General features: G+C 42.3%; 1 long non-coding RNA gene across 6 annotated transcripts in view; it reads left to right on the top strand.

The window, feature by feature from the left end:
• Window positions 1-22,974, top strand: part of LOC106015519 (uncharacterized) — a 302,586-nt gene that overhangs the window by 217,528 nt on the left and 62,084 nt on the right. For all 6 annotated transcript variants that reach the window (XR_011806842.1, XR_011806844.1, XR_011806839.1 and 3 more), the window contains one exon: window positions 20,174-20,229. This is a non-coding gene — a long non-coding RNA (uncharacterized lncRNA). The remainder of the gene's footprint in view (window positions 1-20,173; window positions 20,230-22,974) is intronic.

Here is a 22,974-nt window from a genome sequence, read left to right on the forward strand (position 1 = left end):
GCAGAGGAGTGAAGCAACCTGGTAGGGGGAAGCTTCAGACCAAAGGGGCTCACTGAAATGCAGAAGTGAGAGGACACCAGATCTCCTCCAGGAAAGATCACAGGCAACTTCTTTGCAACAAGTAACTTGTGCATAATAACAACACTAATTAATTATTCCAAGTGTACCGCTCATCCATGTTGGGCAGGGACATGCAAAATATAACCTGGTTAATAAGGCTAAGGTAGAATTGAAGAGCTCATTTTCCACATAGTGTGTAAAAGTGTTTCATGCTCCTTTAGTTATTAGTTACGGGGATAAGGATCCAATTAAGCCCATATATGCTTGGGCTTTAGCTTAGGGAAGCTAATTTGTCTTCGGTTTCTGTGACTGTAGTTGTATTAAGCTTGGGGCTGAGCAAAACTCTAACCCCAGAATTAGGGAGATGTGTTTGGACTTTGAATTCAGACCAGAATTTTGTGGCTCAGGCCCATCTCTGCAGTAAGAGGTTGCATGGCTATGGGTGAATGGTGGTGAGTATGTTGGTGCATGTGACTGCATATTTAAGAGTTTGAAACAAGAGCGGAGGAAGGAAACAAGACCAATCTAGTGCTTTTGCCAGATCAGAATTTCCTTTCAATAAAAACTCTCTACTAGTGTCACTCCAGAATATTTAAAGAAAATAATTTCCTGTGTGCCAGCACTTACAAGGAAAATCTCTAGCCAGTGGGTTAGAAACTAGTATCAAGCTTGTAATTTATCAGTTTCATCTAGTCCAGTGTCTCAGAACTGGAAAAGAAAGGGCAAATCATGACAGAGTTGTCTCCTGGCACTCTGAAAACATATGGCAAATGGGAGACAGTGCTCTCAAAATTAACTTAATTTTCCCTGAAGAGTAAACATTCTGGACCAAATCTGTGATTCAGACCTATTCATCAAGGCATCTTACAAACGGTAAATTTGGACCTACTATGTATAAATGCATTTTCATTTTCAGTATTTCAGCCTGCAGAGTATTCAGCTGGAGATAAAACATTGGATTTTTTTTCCCCATTTGAATAAGTAATGGAGAAAGAATCTTTAATCTTGCTTCTTTTTTCTGTCATGGATTTCATACATTGGATTTTTTGGTTTTCTTCTCAGTCTGTCAAGGTCTCAAAAATGACCTTGACAAGTGATTTTTCTCACTTCTTTTGAGTGTGAATAATCCCAGTTATTTCTGTGTTGATGGTTTGTTTTTATTATGGATTTCCTTGAGCCTAAGAAGCTTGAAATAGCAGCTTTTATCTTAAAATGTTTAAACTTGATTGAGTCACAATAAGTCTGTAGCTGTCTGGATATGTAGATACGTATCTGTTCTTGGCACCTATTCGGCCTTCGTTGATGCGGTCCTCAAGCATCTTGCAATCCTCACAGTGCCCCTGGCAGGGAAGCTTTTGCAGATGGAAGGCTGAAGCGTGGCACAGAGTGAGTGACCCATTCAAGGACTCCCGGGAAGTCCAAAGAGCAAGTTCGTAGCAACATCCACTAGGTCAAACTGGTGTCTCCTCTCACCACATAATCAGTTGCGGGAACAAAAAGAAGCAACCTGTCTTACTATATTTTAACCTGGTTTTGAGTTAAATTTGGCCCCTCATAGCACTGATAATGACTTTAAAAAGATTTAGCAAGGAGAATATTCTTGAAAAAAAATACATCTATACAATCAAGTCATTAGCTAAGGGCAATTTCTCTTAGCAGGCTGTAATAAAACCAGGCTGATTAAGCTTCAGGGACTTGCATAAAGCAGTTCTGTCTTTACGGAGTGACTTAAAAGAGTCAGTGAGGCAGCAGATCCACACCAGTGAGCAGCTGCAATGAGAAACAGTGACAATCCTTTGCCTGCAAGCGTTGAAAGAAACTTCTTTGTATTTCAACTGAGACACATTTCTAGCTGGCCTATCAACCAGTGCCACGTTGTTTGTTGATGTTCATATGTATGTGAATCCAGGAGTTTAACCCATATGTAAACTGATATAACCCACCCGCCCTGATAACAGAGCTATTAAAAGAAGGCAAAGGATTAACAGGGCAGTGTAAAGAGGAAGGTGGTGATCTGCTGAGGCTGTCAGCGAACAGGTCCTGCAATGGCTGGCTTCACCTGAAACTTTGAGTCTTTACAAGACTTGGTCCAAACTAACCTACCTGTCTGTACCTTACTGTTCTGCGGCATAAAATGGGAACAAGGATGCTTTCTCTATACTTACACAGTGCTGTGGATTGTGGAGCTATCTGGTTTGGAAGGGACATCTGGAGGGCCCTCCTGTGTGGAGCAGGGCCAGCTCTGACATCAGGCCCAGTTCCAGGGCTAGATCGTACCGCTCAGGGGCTCTGAGGTCACTGGAAGCAGAGGACCTGCTGACCACCAGAGCCCAAGGATGTCCCTCCCCACCCTCCTGGTACATACCAGCTTTGGGGATAGGGGGAGGTGACTGTTTTGGGGAGAGCGTGTGGGTCTTTTGCACCTTAGTGCCTGATGCAGGCATGTGGGGGATGCAGCTGGCACCCAGGGTGCTGTGGAAGGATAGGGTTTGGAGCTGCACCCCAGGAGCCCCCCGGCTGCCTCCTTGCTGCACAGGGGCCGTGCACATCCATCCCGGCAGCAGTATGGCCGGAGATTCAGCCTGGAAACTCACAGCCTCCAGGAATAAAAGAGGGCGTGAAATCTTACTACTCTTAAATTCCAGCCGGGGGGAAGCCGGACGTATCCCTTCGGCAAAGAATCAGGCCTGCACGGTTCAAAAGGAAAGAGAAAAGGGAAGGAAGCTGCTGGCGGACTGCAGCCTCCCCCCTCTCTCTGCCCGGCGGCTGCCTCTGCCCTCTCGGAGCGCGCTGGGACTCCCCGGAGGGGGGGCCCGATCCTGTGCGCAGCGCTAATTAATTAGCAGGCGGCGCTGATTGCGGGCACTGCCCGCCTTTAGCCGGTGCTGGAGCGCCCTCTCCTGGAGCGGGGACCCCCGCAGCCTGCGGGAGGGGGCTGAGCATCTGCACCTCGCCGGCCCTGGTGGCCCAACTGTCCCCAGCAGCTCCCCCAAAGTCGTTTCGTCCCCCGTTGTTTGCCGTCCGGGGGGGGCTGGGGAGGGGGGAGGTTGACTTTTCTCGCACCTTTTTCCATCTCTGACCTCGCCGGTATTTTGCGGAGATAGGCATTAGCCTGGGTTTGCCCCCTCAGTCTCGCTAAATCTCCGTGCCTGGGAAGGAAGCAGTGTTTTGAGTCGCTAGTTCTTGCCAAAGACCTGGTTCTGATGGGCTGTGGTGCTTCAGGGAGGCCCAGGACTGGTTAATCCGAGGAATTCAATGCTGATTAAATATTGGCATATATGGAGATCCTTCAGGAGCAGCATTATGATGGATTTCTTGGCTGAGAGGAATTAATTTGTGTATCTCCCTGCTTTGACACTGTAACTGTTATCAGAGGATGCATAACTCATAAGGTTATACTCAGAAACTAGAGTAAAGATCTTGCAACAGTCTGGGTCTAAGTATGATTTTCATTCATTTAAGTACCTTCTACTAGGTTCAATGAGCTGTAATCCAGTGGAGAATTTTGTTTTTTTCCTTTAAAACATTCCACAAGGGATTCTTCAGCCTCTTATGGGATGAATCCCAGCAAGATAGGAAGTGCATGAACCACAGTCATTTACTGCAGGGACCAATAAAGACTGAGAGCATCAGGAAAAAAGAATGACTTCTATACAGCTGTGCAAGAAATACCTGGATGGCCAGAAAAGGAAATTGCTCTGTTCTTGGATGCACACTGCTGTCATGTGTTTGGGGAAGCTGGGTCAAATGAGGCAGGAAAGTTCCTCAGAGTCAGAGCAGCCTTCATGCTTGCCATTCAGTTCTCAGATCAAACGTCTCACATACTGTCTGCTACTATCTGGAGTCTGGCTCCCGACTTTGTTTTGTTCTCCCAAAGATCCAGGGAGAAGTCAGTAGTTGTGTAAGGCTGGAGATGCCATGTGGTATGCAAGGGAGTGGGAAAAAAAGCAAACCTTTGGCTTACAGGCCACAGAGTTGACATAGACTGAGGTTGTGGGCCAGCCACAATTGTCTTGGGACTGCTGTTCTCTTCTGCTGGCACGTCATCTGCCTGCAACAATGTGCTGACTGAGCTTGCTTGTCTATTGTAGCGCTTATCCTACCACTCCTTTGCCTTGTAGAGCACTTTTACATTTCAGTTGTGGATCGTTGCTCTAGTCTTGTTTCTGCCCCTTTTCACTCAAGGCAGGAACAGAAGCAAAGAGATGTTCTTCCAAGCACAAATACCACCCTAGGGTGTGAGTATGTGCTCTTTGTGATCCTTGCTGGTTTTACCAACCTGTGAGTCTTTCTTTTGTATTCACAAAGTTCCTGTCAGCACAGTATTTAAGCTTTGGTTGTGGTATTTCATTATCCAAAGGAGGGTCACCCAGACAGCCCTCCTCCCACAATAACCAGACTGCACAACGTGTGTTGCAGTGCTGTGGGTAGTACCCTGCATACCCTAGAAACTTGCAGAAGGTTGGAGAAGTATGTCTTATTAGAAAAGGTAAGGAGATGTTAGAGTTGAGCATATTTTATTCAATGAGCTCCTTGCAAGCAAAGACTTAGACATGACGAGGAAGAAGCTTCCTTTGAGAATGGCTACAAAGTGCTTGTGGGACTGGCAAGTACAGCTAGCAACCAAGATGCCTATGGGTAAAAATGGGTATCAAAAGAAAAACAAAAAGAATAGCTTAGAAGAATTAAAGCCTTGGCTTCTCTTTCTGTGCTTCCTCAGGAAAGGATATGAACTAGCAGCAAAATGTTCTCAGCATCAGCAAAAACTCCAGTGCTGTCGGAAAGATCTGAGATGTGTTAAACTTCTGCAGATGCAAAATGAAGTGGTATCAGATCTGATCGCTCAGGGAGCTGTGTGCCCTGAAATTTCACATGAAGCTATGCCCAGCAGCTCACAGACTGGCCATCAGGACACAAGGTTCTGCTTAGGGTCCCAAGCATGGGGGCGGGGGGTGGGGGGTGGGAAGGGTATGCATTCTTCTTTCAGAAGTAATTTTATTGCCGTTGTAGTGAACATGGACAGTCTTACACTGACAGCATGGGATAGTGAAGTATAACGGTGCATGTGGCCCTCTGAAGGACCTGTGGGAATAGCTGGTCCCGCTGTATAACAAAACAGTACCCAAATACTGGAAATTAGCCGAGAGCTACAATTCCCAGCTGACAGCCCAGAAGGAACAGAGAGGACAAGAGGCACCTCTTTTGGAGGGATAGGCTTTCAGAAAGGCCGAGGGACTAAGAGACTGTTGCTAAGTGAAGGAGTTTTTTTCCCCCTAGATTAATTTAAAGGACATTTCTGTCCAGCTAGCTCAAAAGAGGTTTATCACACAGCTATGGGTTTTGTTGTCTTTGGCTAACACAAAGCAAAACCAACCTTAACTGTGTACTCGAAGACCAAATTGTGTTTAATGTACATTTTCCCTCATCATCCCTCTGCTGTTCCTCCAACCTGCTTTGGAAGAGGATTGTTTGGATGTGACCTTAGATCATTTCAGTGTCTATTAAATACTTGACCTCCCTACCAAGTGCAGAAAGAGTGATACAGTTTGTGATGGTAGTTTTTGTTTGGTTGGTTTTGTTTGGTGTTGGCTTTGTTTTGTTTGGAGATTTCTGTGCTGCCGGAACAGCACTGCAATCACTAAACTCATTTTACTCTGATCAGGATATAGAAAGCAGATGGCAACAACTTCAAGTCATTAGTGTAATATTTGACACTGCATACTTTATTTCTATTTCACTGTCATAGCTATTGCTTGTTGCAATACCTGAGACTAGTTTTTCATAAAAGGGATACTTTGGAGGAGCAAACAGATTTGACTGGGTAAATCCCCCCAAAAAAGAACCACATCATGAAGGACAAGCCCATTCCACCTGGCATTTTGCCACTTCCACACTCATATTCAAGTAGTTCAATCAAAACTTAAATAAATTAAAGGCACTTTTCAGATCTCAACATTTCTGTTTGAGAGTTTAGTAAAGATGTGAAAAGATCATATTTATATGTTTTACATGGTGTTTCCTCCATTCCTATTAAACCCAGCCTGTTGATAGTTGCCACTTCTCTTCTTCTCCCTAGAGACTCAACTGGGTGCATGAGGCAGGTGTGGGCATGAGAGTGCAAATCTGTCTGCGGTACCTGATTTCTCATCCTCACCTCCAGACCAGTTTCTCTGCCTCACTTCACACCGGTGCCTGGCTGGGGTGCCACTGGTATCCCACACAGGTGGCTGGGGCAGCTGTGTCTGCCCTTTGTGATTGTGAGCAAAACCCCACCGCATCATTTCTTCCAGGCTTGAGGCACCTTTGGTCTGTTCTCGGGTGGATGGTCTGACTTGGCGTTGTGGTTGACGCTGTCAGGCTGGAGGATGGTTGTCTGTCTGTCATTCCTCACAGATTTATTTTTTTTTCCTTTGCTGTTTAACAGAACTGTGAATGTGCTATTCATGTTGGTTTGCATAACTGTGACCTGAACAGCAATGCCTGCATTCATGCATTCAGTGCTATCAACACTGAAGAAGCCACTTCTCTTCAGTGGTGCACTCTGGAGATCCAGTCACACGCCTTTTGTCCTGCATTTAAGGGAGGGAAATAACTGAGGGCTTTCTCACCCATCTCAGTGCCCTGTGAATGTTTTGAGCAACTGATATACCTCACTGGGTGTTCAGCCAGTAACTTGAACTGCTGATATTCTTCGCCTTGCACATCATGATTTGATATGAATAAACATCGACACTGTACCAATTGTTTATTAGTTTTGGCTTCTCTTTGAATTTTAGAGTAGGAATCATATTCTAAGAAATAGGTTTTTAGGTCAAATTCTCTCCTGCTTTTCCCATAGTCTGTCATTTCATGAACTTGAATCAGGATTTTTTCATTTGTGTTCTTTGGAACTATTGTGTCTTTTATCTAAGCATATATCCTAAGCCAAAAAAAAAACAAACAAAAAAAAAAAAACAAAAAAAAAAAACTCTTCTTGTCGTTTGCTGTCATTTGCTGATTTTTTCAATACCTATATGTTACTATGTTTTTCTTAAACTGCTGAAATCATCATATTTCTCTTTCTGAGACTGCAAGGTTCTGTTCACTGGTGTCTTCCTAAAATCCCAGGACTGTGGTGATTTAAATGCTCTTTGCTTACCCTCTCCTAATAAAACACTGTATTTCAGTTAATGCAAAACTAAGGGGGAGACAAGTACATGTATCTCTGAAAGCTTTCTGACTGCAGAATGAAAGGGAGTGTGCTCTATTTTTAGTTAGCATAGAACTGTTTATTGCCTTGCTAAGCATATGACCCATCCTGAAGTCAGACTATCTTCCATTTCTGTGTTCTAGTTGCAGCTAAAAACAAACAAAAAATCTTCTAAAATACATTTTCAATTAGAATGCAATTAATTTATATAAGGAAAGCATTGTGCTACATAAAGTACATGCTATGTATTGTTACTATATATTCACAATATGTATGTCTATATGTTGTATTAAACATATGTATATATGTCTATATGTGATAAAGTATTATGCTACATAATACTTTAAGCTACATGATAATTCATCAGAAATGGTGTGACCAGCAGGACTAGGGAAGTGATTGTCCCCTTGTACATGGCAATGGTGAGACTGCACCTTGAACATTGTATTCAGTTTTGGGACCCTTACTCCAAGAAGGGCATTTAATTGCTTGAGCATGTGCAGAAAAGAGCAATGAAGCAGGTGAAGGGAAAAGAAAACAAAGGTTATGAGGAGCAGTTGAAGGAACTGGGGTTGTTTAGTCTGGAGAAGACTGGGCTGAGGGGAAACCTCATCACACTCTACAGCTACCTCACAGGAGACTGCAGTGAGGCGAGTGTTTTTCTCTTTTCCCAGGTAACAAGTGGTAGGACACAAGGAAACAGTCTCAAATTGTGTCAGGAAAAGATTAGATAGGAAATTTGGAAAAATTTCTTCATGGAGACAGACAGTGAACAAGCATTGGAAGTGGTGGAGTCCTAATCCCTGCAGATATTTAAGAGACACATGGACATGGCACTAACGGATGTGGTTTACTGGTGGGATTTGGTAGGTCAGGTTGGTGGTTGGACTTGGTAATCTTGAAGGTCTTTTCCAACCTAGGTGATTCTATGATTCTACATTGATAAAGCTTGAAACAACCAGCCAAAATTCTCTGTCAGTATAGGCATAATATTTGTGTTCTAGTGAGGAGCAAACAGTGACTGCAGTGGTGTTGAGAGGTCTTGGTATAAATAAGTCACTGCCCTTCCTGCACTGCCTAAGTACCTGTTCCTTTTAGAGGTGCTTGAACAAGACAGTAACTTCATCAAACAAAAACATTTTAAAATAAATGAACAGAATTCTTAGTGGCTGAAATGTTTATATATTTTTTGTTCTGTTTTGTTTGTTTATATATGTCTCACTGCTACACAAATGCTTACAGGAATAGGTCAGTGAGAACTGCTGTCATTCTCCAAATGGTGTATGTGCTTCAGTGCTTCTCCCGGACATAGCAGAGCACACTACGTGTTGTGAGGCAGAGTGCTAGTCAGTGACTTATGAGCATTTCAAACATGAATTGCACAAGTGACCTCATTTATATGCTAGGATGTGAGCACAGGACAGGGAACAGAGGACCAGGCAGAGTGACTGCAGGAGAAAATGCCCACCATATTACCATATGGAGTGTGCTGAAGCAAGGGGACACCTGAGCTAGTGAAAGGAATTCCCACTATAAATCAACACTTTCTGCTTGGTGTCTGTTCCTTGGGTAGATGGTGTCTATTCAATCAGATTTAAATTCTCTGTAATGTCTCTATTATATGGAAAATTGTCTGTGTCTTGCAAGTGATCAAACCTCTTTTGTAAATTAAATCATCAGCCATTAAAATTCCATCACTTCCTTCTTTCCTCAGGGATCTTTGGTACTGATTTTTAGAGTGTCTCAGGACAAGATTAATACGGGCTTAATTCAGCAGACTTTATTTTCAATATCTTACAATTTCTGAGAATGTAGGTAATTGTTCCTGCAGGGATTTAACCAGGGAGTTTTTAAATGTATCCTCAGCAGGTTGCTCAGAGCTTATGAATGCTTTGCTTGACTTTAGTGAGATGGCACATACATGTCATTCCTCCTCTTCACAAATATATATATATATGTATTGCTCTTTTACCACCTTGACTGCAGAAAGAGGTTTATGTATCTGCAGCTATTTTTGTTGTTAGGCTTCATTCAATCATCAAGCTGAAGTTTTACATTAGCTGTTTAGCCATTTCTTTTGGTGGGTGGATCATCAGAATTATTGTACCTCTTTGTGTGGCGTTTTTTTTCTGATCACACTGATCTGAGGGCTGTGCTAGTTAGTCTCTGTATGTGATCTATGACATCTATAGCAAGAGACTCTTTAACTAATTTCAAAGCTGAGTGAGTATTAATCCTAACATCAGAGATACAGCTGCATTTCTGACCTAGAGGGCCATTGTTTCATTAGTCCTGATTAACTACAGCGTTATTCCAGTTTTGCTCTGGTGTGGATTTATATCAGTGTATGGCTTCAGTAATGTGATAAATTAAAAACAGCACACCAAAACCTGATTCAGCTGAAGTCAGCAGCAATACTGTTGACCTCACGTAGCACCATGACCTGTTTGAAAGCAGTTGTGATGTCCTCTTAACTCAACTTCCTTGTGGCTTTTTGGGACTGAATGTGGAAAAAAGCCAAAGAAGTTTGGTTTTAGCTTTCTGTATGCTATGAGCAACATGCTATTGCACTGCTTTTGCAAAGCACAGTGTATATCTGTTACAGGGTCTGGTTCAAAGGACACAGCTTTGCTGCCATTGTCTGTTTAGTTATTGTTTGCCCTGCATTTGCTCGGCCTACAAAAAGATCTGATTTACTGCCTTACTGTTACCCAACCGTGGGACATTCTTGTGGCTTTAACTGTTTGACATATTCTTAAGAATGGTTTTCATTTTGATTTTTAAAACATAATTGATCAAATGAAGGGAAGTTTACTGGCCCATATGCTTGACCCTTATTTAATGAATAAGAGCTTTTCCTGCTCTGTAAACCATTTGTTCTTGTTGAGCTTGCTTGCTGGCTTTTCATACTTAAAAGCGTTTTTTTGGATGACGTAACATGGACTGTCCCATTTGATAGTGGGGAGTTAACACCATTTACCTCAGTGCAATTCTGACAGTGTTACCAGCTGAGGATTTGGCCCTGCCCTCTGCTTCTTTAATTTCACACAGGCTCTTTTCCAGCATCTCTGGTCAAGGTTAAATCAGCTTTTCACAGCACTCAGAGAAATCACTGTTGATTCATCCTATATTCTACATATGAGGCTTTATTTTATTCCTGTCTCTTCAGAGATGTCCGTGTCAAGTGCCAAGCAGCTATCTAAACAGCAAATATCTCCTTATAATAGAGTTACATGGTTCCCTTAAAACCATGTTTGAATTCCAAGTTTCCAGGCAGTAACACGAATCGGCCATATTACAGTGCCCACAGTGGCAAATGAAAGCAAAAGGTGCCAAATGTATGTCGTAGTTCCTAAGATTACCCCATCACTGATACGTTTCGTAACCTTTGTCACATGGTCTTTATCCTTTTCTTGGTTGAAAGTGCTGTGTATGCACTCGCAGCATGGCCATCACATGAAGGAATGTGATGATGTACGTATGAGGAGCCTTCTATGCAAGGAAACGTGTATAAACCGTCACAGTAAATCACTCCCACTTTCCTGCTCTGGTTTCTTCCAATAGTGGTGGACTTTGACCAGGTGGCTAGCTCCAGCCTTGTAAGAAGAAAATATCTGCCAGCTCCTAAAAGCCAGGAGTGCTGTGCCTCAGAAAGGACATCATATTTATTTGGGGGATATGCAATCAGCTAAAATGGATTCTGACAAGCTACTGGGTACCTGCAGTTTATTCTGGGCATCCGTAGCAATTCACTTTGAATCTTTTGCTGTCAATTTAATATTACAATGATTCCCATTCTGTTATCATGGTACCTATATTTATAGTGTTCAAACCAACTAGCATGTATCATCTTCAGAGAATCTACTGAATATGGGAAATTCAGATAACTCCAGCTGTTGTTATTGCTTTTAACCCAGTGAGCTTTGGGGAATTATTCCCACTGTTTCTTGTGTTGTGATAGTGCAGTGCATAGTTTTGTGTGACATCTCAATTTTACTATAACTAATATGGAATCCATAATATAACAAAAGAAAGTTTGGATATGACATAGGAAAGAGTAAGGAAAAAAAAAAAAAGAGTGGAGAGAGAATGTTAAAAATTTTAGAGATCTTGAGATTCTTTGGCAGTAGTGATTGCAGACCTCTTCTACACAGATCAGCCGCACATGAAAATGAGATTGGCCTCAGGCTTACCCTTGCTTTGCCTTGACTGAAACGGATCTCCAACTAACTCCCATTGGTAGATCTACAACAGGGAGATATTTGGATATCCTGCTAAACCATTTTTGCAATTGCTTTGTGCCAGCAGAGTGATTAAAAAAAAACAACAACCACAGCCTGGGCCAAGATCTGGACTTACTTTCCAGTTTCCCATATGGGAAACTTTATAGTATGTGAAAAATAGAAGGCACACCTGCTTCTATACAAGTTATGTTCAAGTTCTGCTGGGCTTATGTGAAAAACAAAATGTTCACTGTTCTGTCTGGGACTGGCTGAGAGGTTGTACCTAGCGGTTGTACAGGTTGTTCCTTGTGCACAGTAGGAATGATAATCCAAGCACATGGCTTTTGATTGCTGTTGCTTCATGTTCCACCTGCCTTAAATCTGTGTTGCTGCACACCAGCATCTCAGCAAATGTCAATTCCCAGGAACACTGTCTGCCAGTTTCCTGCCATAACCACCAAACCACACATGAAGGATCCCTCCCAGGATGTGATCTACTCATCTGTCCTTGGGAAAAAAAAAAAAAAAAAAAAAAAAAAAAAAGTTCAGTTGCACCGGATTATCTTTAAATTAAGCCACTTGAGTTGTTAAGGGTCAAAGAGGAATTTGTAATGAAGAAAAGTATACTGTGTCTCTCTGCTTAAATCTCATGGGCACATCAGGGGCGTATTGTCTCTCTGCACATGGGCAAGGCAAGAAGCATTTTCCTTGCTATGGCAAAAGGAGAACTCTACTTTAGCAGGACAGGGGAAGGAAACCAGATAGCCTACAGGTGTGTTTTGTTTGTTTGTTTGTTTGTTTGTTTGTTTTTTATATATATTTTTGGTGTTTTTTTCTTGTTTGTTTGTTTTTGTTTTTTTCCTTTGCCAACCTATTATCTTCTAGTTTGTTTCAGCATTGCCAAGCTCCAGCTCAGACTGATCACAGTGATTTCACAATGATGTGCTCATACCTCTGTGTGGCGCCTGGCCCCCAGAGGCAAGGCGGTAGGTAGCATGTGGCCTCCAGCTTTCCCCCATGACAGGTCTCAGGCCAGAAGGTGGGTCGATCTGTGAGGCTGGGGAGATGCAGCTGATCCCAGTGAGCAGATTCAGCAGCAGGAATGGTTTTGTCCATCCAGGGTAGAGCTGGGAAGTCTGTCTTCCAGACCTGTCATACTGCAGAGTGTTAGGGGTTATCTGCTGGATTAAATGTTCTGTGTGGATGGTAATTTCTCTTTTTTTTTGTCCAGCAGTGCTCAGTTACAACTGTTTCCATTGCAGAATGCCTACATTAAATCCACTTAATCTGAAACAAGCAATGGAAATCTGAATAATGGAAGTCACTGGGGACTCAAAGAAGGAAAAATAAATTTAAGGTACCTTCAGAAATGCTCAATGCATTTGCTTCTCTGCTTTGTATTTCCATACCAAGTCTCTGTTTTCATAAAATCATACTCTGCAACAAAGCACAGGGCAAACTTGTTCTGTGAGCCTGAATACCCTCAGTTCCCAAATTCCTGAACTTTAGTTGCTAGGAGCATCAAAGTCTAAGCCAAGCTGAAGAGTAGCCCGCTTTTGTAGCAGTCAGAGCAAAACCCTTGATCTCAAATGTCTTGGCTTATCCAAGACCCAAACCCTGGACCACACTTTAGCCCATATTTCATAGTGAAACTTAGATTCTGCTTTTATCGAGAGGCTACCAAGAAGCCATTTGCAATGTCATTAATGCCAAGAAGTGTCTTTAATTGCAAGAGAAACATTATGTTGTCAGAGGTAAACAGAAGGTACCATAAAGAATATTCTGGTAGAGTTCACTGTGTTTTTGCTAGACTCATCTTGGAGGCTCAGCTCATCATCTCAGCTCCTGCCAGAGGCTGCGCAGCTGGTTCCTAGCACAGAAGAGACACACTGCACTAGTTTGCTGCTGAGCAAAAAAGTGCTTAACTTCACGTATGTCTGCACTTCTGTATCTGTGCAGTATGCTCATTGTTGAACTGGACGGCTGTCGTGGAAAGACCACTGATTTTCTTCCCATGTTCTTTAACTGTAGTCACACGTGGCCAAGCCAAACCCCCACAGTGCAACTGTTTTTTCCTATTTACACATGTTACTAAGAAACATCAGCTAAGGATATGTTATTACAAGTTTGGGAATGACCCTATTTTTGGCACCGGGCCAAGCCAAACATTTTATTTCATTTAAAAAAGCAGAATATGATAGAGTCAGTAGTTATAATTATGATTGGCAAGCAGAGGTGGAGTGCTACTATGAAACAGAAAGATGGGAAATTCCAATAATCCTAACTAATAAGCATGGTCATTAATTCCATTGGTGGGATTATAAAACAAATGACATTCTGTCTTAATAGCAGTTTGTCCAGGAAAGGGCACGGGAGACAAACTATGAAAGAGACTGATTCATTGATCAAGACACTTGGATGTGATAAAGATGTTAACATTGAGATATTTTTTTTTAAGTTTGGTTTTGTGAGAATCATTAAGCTTCATGTCTATAATAAAAAAACGGGGGGTGGGGGGGGAATTAAAAAACAGAAATATGATTTAAGTAGCAATGAAGCAGACCTAGAGGGGGAAAAAATGATGAAATAGTCTTATGAAATAGACAAAGAAGAACCTAAAATCGATTTAATTGTCTCTAAGCACAACACAGAATGCTTTCTTTTTGTCACACCAGTACTGTTGTAACTGATTTCTTAGTCCTCCCCTTCTCCTGTTTACATATACAAGAAGGAATATGCTGCTTTCTCTTTGTCAGTCTCTCGTTAGAACATATGAACCACAACATTCTAGTAACAAAATTACCCTGTCTTTGCGGTTGTTTTCTGAAGAGGGACAGTAATTCAGAAATGACTATTTTCCTCTCTTTGTACTGGTTAGTTCATTGTGGACTCTAAATGCTGGCATGAGACACACAGACTGTGCTGGAGTCAAATTTGGAGGGGATGTTACTGGCGCACCCACTTGCACTGTTCTGCTTGAGAGTTTGTCAGTGTTTCAATTGCAAACCGCTCCTTGCGGAGATTTATAACTAGGTCATAAAAGTTCCCTCCCAGCTAAAATTTGCACTTCTTTTAAGTTTTATGACACAAACACAAAATAGAAGTCTTATTTTTTTCAGGGGATATATTTCATCATAACATATAAAGATTTACGCACTTAAATCCCATCCTCATTTGGGGAAGTTACACATCAGATTATATCTGTGTTCATCAGCGCACGGAATACGGGGGCAAATCATCACCTGGTGCTTTGTCCCTAACCTCAGTGAAGCCCATAGACCAATGCTGATTCATATCAGTTAATTTGGCTCATAGTCTGTGTCTTTTTGCTGGCCATAGCCATATAGTTGTGTGGTTTTTTAACTCAGTCTTTTGATGAGGATGATTTTGGTACACCTCCTAAATGATTGGCAGAGGAGAGGGAGAATCTGTTTCAATGTACCTTCTGAAACTGGAGTAAGAGCAATACAAAACAGAGGTTAGAGTCTGAAATACATTTTTTTTTCTCCTTTTATCAGAGCTAGAGAGCTAGCAGCCTGAATCCAAAATGATCAGAGCTAATGATGTCCATTGGCCTCATTGTCTCTGAAGAACTGTATAAAGCAACAGCTAGAAAAGTGCCAAGCCCACAATAACCATAACTTTCTTTCACGAGATGATCTCCAATGTTATGCAAGCTACAAGGTGTATTATGCACACTGACAAATTGGTATTTCATTTATTTGTGAGTTGTATTTCATGTCAGACATGAAGATTAATGCATATTTTTTCCTGTTGTTGTTTGTGGACAAAAGCTGTGTTTCAGTTCATGAGCATCATTTACAAACATAGCCTAGAGCTGGCTAGAAGAGAAATGTACAGGCTGTTGTGTCAAAAGCTCGCTTCCTTCCTGAAGCGTTAGCAGACCTTTCAGAGATTTATGTTGTGTTTTTTTATTATTATTATTTATTTTTTTTTTCCCCAAAGTACTGACTTTTCTTCCACAGAAAGAAAAGTCTTTTGGAAGATCTCTCCAAACTGCCAGTCTTTTGGAAGATTTCCCCAAACTGCCAGAAGTCAGGTCTTCAGGTAGTTATGGTGAAAGCTGTGGGCTGCACAATTAAAGGATAGTGCAGTTGAAATGGTGCCAAATCCATCCTAAGCACAAGCTTTTCACAAAAACACCACAAAAGTACTTAGTCTGACATTGCCCATTACACTTTTTTCTAATAAAATTGTTGTTATTTTACCAACCCAGTTTTCAGGGATTTAGTTCTTTTTTTGTAGACACAGTCACGCTGTATTTCTTTAGCCAATAACTAGGGCCATGTGAAATACTCCCTGTCAAATCCCAAACCACCAGACTCCGGCCAGGTTTCAGTTTTCGTTATGAACTCAAAATTCAGACCAGGATGGTCTGTTGAGGAAATGGTTTGTTAAGGTTCACAAACCTTGCAAACAAACTTTGGCCCTATTTTGATTAACCCCACCTCTAACGGGAGGAGGCATGTTTGAAAACCAGGTTGAAGATGGCTCCTCCTGATGCATTTCGCAGGCCTTAGTCTAAGCCAAGCAGACAAACCAAGCCTCCACTCAGCCACTGCTTCTGAACAAAATTTGTAGTGCGGTCTGGCACTCTTTACTTCTCAGATGGTTAACCTATGTTAGAGCACAGCACTGAAAGAGCCATTTCAAATGATTTTGAAACATGCCTCGTTCTCAGTATAAGCATGGAACTAGCTAATCAGAGCTGCATGGATATAGTGTTCAGGCTTCTTGGTCTCCATCCAAGGGTACTTGGAGCTTGAGGTTTTAAGTTACTGCTTGGTTAGTTATATATTCAAAACAGAATGACAATTTTAACTTCTAACTAAGCTGATAAAAAATGAAAACTCCCCTCACCCTCAATTTTAACACTCTGAAACAACTCTCACCATTACAACACGCAGTGCGTGGGGGTGTGTAGGCATGACGCACATACTTTTGCTTTTGTTTTTTGTCTGTCCTGGTGTTATATGCCTGAGACATTGTTTTATCACTAGATGAAAGCCTTGGCACTGAAATATTGCCGTGTGGCTTGCATTAGTGATAGTAATAGTCTGCTCCAGAATTACCCACCCAACATGCCTTTGAATTTATTTGATTGAATTGACCCGTCGAGGTCTCAGACATGGCTAATCTTGTTCTCTGGCAGACTGTCTTCATTAGGACATGGCAGGATCCTGCAGAAGCAGCATTCTGCTGGGATAGTGTCATTTTGCAGTATGGAGTGCTTGCAACCAGTAGGTTTGTTTGAAACCTGGCAGCACACAGCACTTTTATATGAATATTAGGGTGTTTGGGGGTTTTGTTTGTTTGTTTGTTTTTCTCCTCAGTGTGAACTACCTCAAAAGCTGCGGTTCCTTCTATCAAGTCATACTACCTGTGATGCCAAAACGGGCAGACTGTATGTGAAGGGAAACTAAGTCTTGGAGAGGCACTAAATCCAATATTGGTTGTGGCACTGTTGAAGCTAATTCTGGCTGGCAAGTATGAATGAGACTGAGTAATGCTGCAATCTGTCACCTCTCACCCTATGACATCACCCTATGACATCCCATACAAAAATAAAACATATCTGAAAAAAGTGTTAGAAACTGGTATGAGGTTACTTGCTTGATTTGAAACATAGAGTTATCAAAGAAACCAGCCCTGTTTCAGTTCATCTGTATCCATGGAGTAGCTTCTATGATTGCTGTGGGTTTGTAAATTGTCCATGCAAAATATTTTCCTCCCTTTTTCTCACAATATCTTAGTTTATCTATACATTCAGAAGAATTCCAAGTTTCCGTTCTTGATGTTCTGTTCAAGTTTGTTTCACTGTAGTGAGTCACGTAAGAGAAGTCAAACAATTTATTTTTTTTATGTGTTGCAAAATGGTTGAACTGTTTCCATCTTAGGGAAAGAGGGGAGGAAAAGTGGGAAGACGTACCTAAGAGGGAAGTAGAAGACTTGAATCACATATATCTAACAGTGAACATCAGAATCTTATCACAGAATCACAGAATCACAGAATTTCTAGGTTGGAAGAGACCTCAAGATCATCGAGTCCAACCTCTAACCTAACACTAACAGTCCCCACTAAACCATATCCCTAAGCTCTACATCTAAACGTCTTTTGAAGACTTCCAGGGATGGTGACTCCACCACCTCCCTGGGCAGCCCGTTCCAGTGTCTAACAACCCTTTCAGTAAAGAAATTCTTCCTAACATCTAACCTAAAACTCCCCTGGCATAACTTTAGCCCATTCCCCCTCGTCCTGTCACCAGGCACATGGGAGAACAGGCCAACCCCCACCTCTCTACAGCCTCCTTTAATGTACTTATACAGAGCGATAAGGTCACCCCTGAGCCTCCTCTTCTCCAGGCTGAACAAGCCCAGCTCCTTCAGCCGCTCCTCATAGGACTTGCTCTCCAGGCCCCTCACCAGCTTCGTCGCCCTTCTTTGGACCCGCTCAAGCACCTCGATGTCCTTCTTGTAGCGAGGGGCCCAAAACTGAACACAGTACTCGAGGTGCGGCCTCACCAGAGCCGAGTACAGGGGGACGATCACCTCCCTAGCCCTGCTGGTCACACTGTTTCTGATACAAGCCAGGATGCCGTTGGCCTTCTTGGCCACCTGAGCACACTGCTGGCTCATATTCATCCGACTGTCCACCATCACTCCCAGGTCCTTCTCTGCCTGGCAGCTCTCCAACCATTCCTCTCCCAGCCTGTAGTTCTGCTTGGGGTTATTGCGCCCCAGGTGCAGGACCCGGCACTTGGCCTTGTTGAACTTCATACAGTTGACCTCAGCCCATCGGTGCAGCCTATCCAGATCCTCCTGCAGAGCCTTCCTACCCTCGAGCAGATCGACACACGCACCTAGCTTGGTGTCATCTGCAAACTTACTGAGGGTGCACTCAATGCCGTCATCCAGATCATTGATGAAGATGTTAAAGAGGACCGGCCCCAGCACCGAGCCCTGGGGGACGCCACTAGTGACTGGCCTCCAACTGGACTTGGCTCCATTCACCACAACTCTTTGGGCCCGGCTATCCAGCCAGTTTCTAACCCAACGAAGCGTGCGCCAGTCCAAGCCAAGAGCAGCCAGTTTCTTGAGGAGAATGCTGTGGGAGACGGTGTCAAAAGCCTTGCTGAAGTCAAGGTAGACCACATCCACAGCCTTTCCCTCATCCACCCAGCGCGTCACTTTGTCGTAGAAGGAGATCAGGTTCGTCAAGCAGGACCTGCCTTCCATAAACCCATGCTGGCTGGGCCTGATCGCCTGCTTGCCCTTCAAGTGCCGCATGATGACTCCCAAGAGGATCTGCTCCATGAGCTTCCCTGGTACTGAGGTCAAACTGACCGGCCTGTAGTTCCCCGGGTCTGCCCTCCGGCCCTTCTTGTAGATGGGCGTCACATTTGCTAGTCGCCAGTCAGCTGGGACCTCCCCCGATAGCCAGGACTATCTGCAGATTGAGACATACACTGAGCATATAAGCAAAACATTTAGAATTGATTGAAATAAATATTTTGATCCCAAACTCATAAACTGATTTGTCACAATCACTGCCAGAAGATGTTCTTCAGATTAAAACTATCTGGAAAAAGGTGGCAATTCACCAGGTGGTGGAATGATGGGGAGAGATCAGGAACCACTGAGGCAAAGAAGGGAACTGATAATGGATACTGAAATGGAAGAACCTAGCACTAGCCAGGAAATTACAACTGGATCAGAAGATAGCTGGACAGGGGAAAGATGAGGGAGAGGTAGAGGTGTACTAAAGAGAAGTTGAGATCAGGAAGCAAGGAAAAAGTGGAAGTGGCTCGGTGAAGACTTGAGGGCAAACAGCTGTGGAGAAGGTAGGTATGAAGCCTGCATGTACCCTATGGGTTGGAACACAGGAAAGAGAGGAATGGCATCATTATGGGTCAGATGGGCAAGGGAAGTTAAAACAGAGTGGCAAGAATGAGCAGGTGAGGATTTACAAGATAAAATGGGAATTCAGGCTCTCTAGACAATAAGACTGAGAGAAAAAGAATGATTTTATGCTTAAAAAGACTGAGGACTCAGGTTTGTTAGGCAAGGAGAGAGACATACTGGGAGCAGCCAGCAGAAAGGTTTCATGATAAAAATGAAATTGCGATCCTGAGGCAGCAGCAGGGAAGAGAGAACTAAGGCAAAGCTGTGTCAAGGAAGGTAAGAAAGGAGGGGTAACGCTGTCATGGGATAGACAAATAGCCAAGGAACATGGAACAGTACATGCGATACCAGTTCCTCTGCTGTCAGCAAATATCTGCTTAAATGCTAGCAGAGAGTGTGTCATTCTACTTTAGTGCTGCCAGGAGGGAGGTCAACAACCTATTGCTATAAGCCATTCCATTAAACTAAATTTCTTAGATCTGTGTGGAAAATTTATATGCTCGACAGTGTAGTACTTACAAGTAGTTACATGATGGAACTTCTGCTTTTTCACTTTGCTTTCTAAAAACATCTAAAATAAAAGCCAAATTACACAGGAAAAAAAAAAATATATTGAGTCATATTAAAGTTACATTTAAGCACCTGAAAGTTTTAAAATTTCCAAGGCACTCTGAACTTTGCCATCATGATTACATTTCCCTACCCTATCCCATAAATTTGTTCTCTGATACCATCTTTAATTGCAGAATTTGTGTTTTTTTTCTTTTTTTCCCCACAGGGCATTTACTCACCAACCTTCTTTGGGAGTGAATCAGGAATGAGTACTGGGGCAAGGTATTGTCTCTAATATTCTTGCTTCATTTGTTACAAAAATTGTGAGATGTATAATGATAGAACAAGGAGGGTATGGGATGAAAAAGACCAAGTCATACAGCTATGATGGTTGAATACTGGCTCACATAGTTAGATTTTCTCCCTTTCCCTTTACCATTCGGTCTCTGTGCCTTGCCAGGCATCACACTTTTCCACAGGTGGCCACTAATTGTGTGTTCCTCATTTCTGGGGTCCTGACAAGAGACTCTAGGGTCTGTTTTGCAGAAAAGCTGAGTATTCGCAGCTGCAACTGGAGTTAGTGGTACTAGTGTTTTAAATGCATAAAGGACCATGTAGCATTATATACCCCAAAATATTCATACAATAAATTTTGAGAGAACTGATTAGTGAAGTCAACTGGCATGAGGAATACAGGGATTTGAATGTGGGGAAAGTTTGGAATTTCTCAAGTCAAAGGTATAAAACTATCTGTTACTTGGATCCCAACAAGGAGGGGGAAAAAGACTTATCAAAGATGGCCCTAGCCCTAACTGCATGAAGAACCCTCTCAAAGGGGATATTAAGAGTACGTGTGGAGCTTACAAGGAATGGAAAAAAGGATCAACCAGCAAAGAAAACTATGTCTTGGAGGTCAGTAAATATAGACACAAAGTGAAAATTGCCAGGAATCAGACTGAGTTGTACCTTGAAAATAAAACTAAAGCAAGTAGCAAGTTCTTCAGTCATAGAAATAAAAAGAGAACAAGGGGGAAAAAAAAAGACTTGAGGGGGAGGGGGAGATGGAATGCTATAAGAAGAAAGAATATATCAGTGATTGGATTTCCAAGGTGATGATGGGCAAGATGACAAATAGGAATGAGGATCTGGAGAAACCAAAATGAGGTGAAGCAAAATTCAAAATATTTACTACAATAAAGCGAGTAGACTGGATAATATCCACTTATGAATGCTGAAAGAACTGGCACATGAAATTGCAGGTCACATGCAAAGTAATTTCATAAGTTTTTAAAACAGCAAGTGCCAGGTAGCCAACAAGAGTAAATGACACATTACTCTGAAATTGTATTTAATATTTCCAGTAAATTGAAAGCACAAATCTAATGCTGCTAAAAGGAAGGAAATCTGATTTGGGGAATTTACTTACCTTCTAAGCTTACCTCCCTAGTATGCAGCAATTTAGATTATATTTTAAAGATAAGAACAATTATAAATTGTGGGGGAAAGGATTCAATTGAAGCTAGGGTGTACCAAATTTTGTCGTGCCAGGATAACTAGATATATGCATTTGATAATCAGTGGATTTAGTTTGCATCTACTTCACTGAAAATCTCTTGCAGATTATATACAAATAACATAAGTACTTAAGAGGCCACAGATATGGAGTGACCAGTACTGACAGCTGGTGAGAGAACACAAGTAGAAGTCTGCAAACAAGGTTTACCTACTAGAATGTTTTCATAAATGATGCTGGCTCAGACTTAGCCATATGGTAATGAAATTTGCTCTTGACTTCAAGATGGGAAGCACTGACAAAAGAAGGAGGGATCCAGTTATCATATATGCAGAATTGTATGTCACTGAGGACTGGACTATTTGTGAGGTCATGCACATAAAGAGCTAAAGCCAGGAATTTCTGCTCTAGGCTAGGAGCTCATCAATTTTCCTATGAGTGAGGAGGAAAAAGGTTTGGTTTTACATTGTGAAAACAAATGTTCATGTCATTTGAAGGAGCCTAGGAATTAGAAAATGGAAGTCTAAACTACATCAGGAAAGATAACTGCAGTAAAAATAGGGAAGTCCTAATATTATTTTAAAAGGCACAGGTAAGATCCAGTAGGGTATACCAGGCATAGTTCTGTATGCTGAAATAAGATGATTTGAACTAGAACCCATGTCTGTCTTGTAAGAGAAAATAAAAGTAGCTTTGTTTGCTTTGTCTGGTAGAAAAAGAGGCGGAGGCAAAGTATGGTTTATCTCTCTAACTACATGTGAAGAGGTGGAGCTGGTTTGAAAGTATGGGGGAAGTAAGGAGGGTAGTCAATACTAGATTTCAAGAATTCTCTAAGCTAAAGGAAATTAATGGCAAAAGAAGGCACAGATATGAAATACTCATATATGCATTAGCCTAGGTATTAGCCTGATGAGCTTTGTGAGCATCAGAAGGGTACTGATAACCTTCTGGCAGAAGAGAGATGAGCAAAAATACTGTTCTGCAGCTGCATCTAGCAGCCCCCCAGTGCATATTGACTTTCCTGCTACCTCCTCTCCTCTCCTCTCCTCTGACAGGCAGCAGCCCGGATTCTTCCCACCAAGCTCCACGCAGGTTGCTACATGTTGCCTTTAAAATGTGTTTGTTGTTGCCATGTCCTTTGTGCCAGTACTTGCTGATTTTCTGCAGCCAGACATTACAAGTACATAAGTCACAGAAGAGACGAGGAATCCTGTCTTGCCAGCCCATTACAGCCTCATAAGTCTCACAGATGTTCAAATATATTGGTTTTGAAATGAAACTCCCACTATGTGGTTGAATTATTGCTGTTAGTGAAGGACCTGCCTCCACCCTATCTGGCTTCCCTTTATTGTTCCGTGGTGTTTTCATGGTTGTTTGCGTGACTGGCATATCTTATTTCCAGTGATGGCTTAAGCTCTTTCAGAATTCCCAAATTCTGGGCTTGATTCCATTTATCACAACATGTGGAGTTTCTACACTTATTCCACAGAAATATTCGCATTTTTCTCTACCTC

Source organism: Anas platyrhynchos, chromosome 2 (assembly GCF_047663525.1).
Source record: "Anas platyrhynchos isolate ZD024472 breed Pekin duck chromosome 2, IASCAAS_PekinDuck_T2T, whole genome shotgun sequence".
In the NCBI taxonomy this organism is placed as follows: Eukaryota; Metazoa; Chordata; class Aves; order Anseriformes; family Anatidae; genus Anas; species Anas platyrhynchos.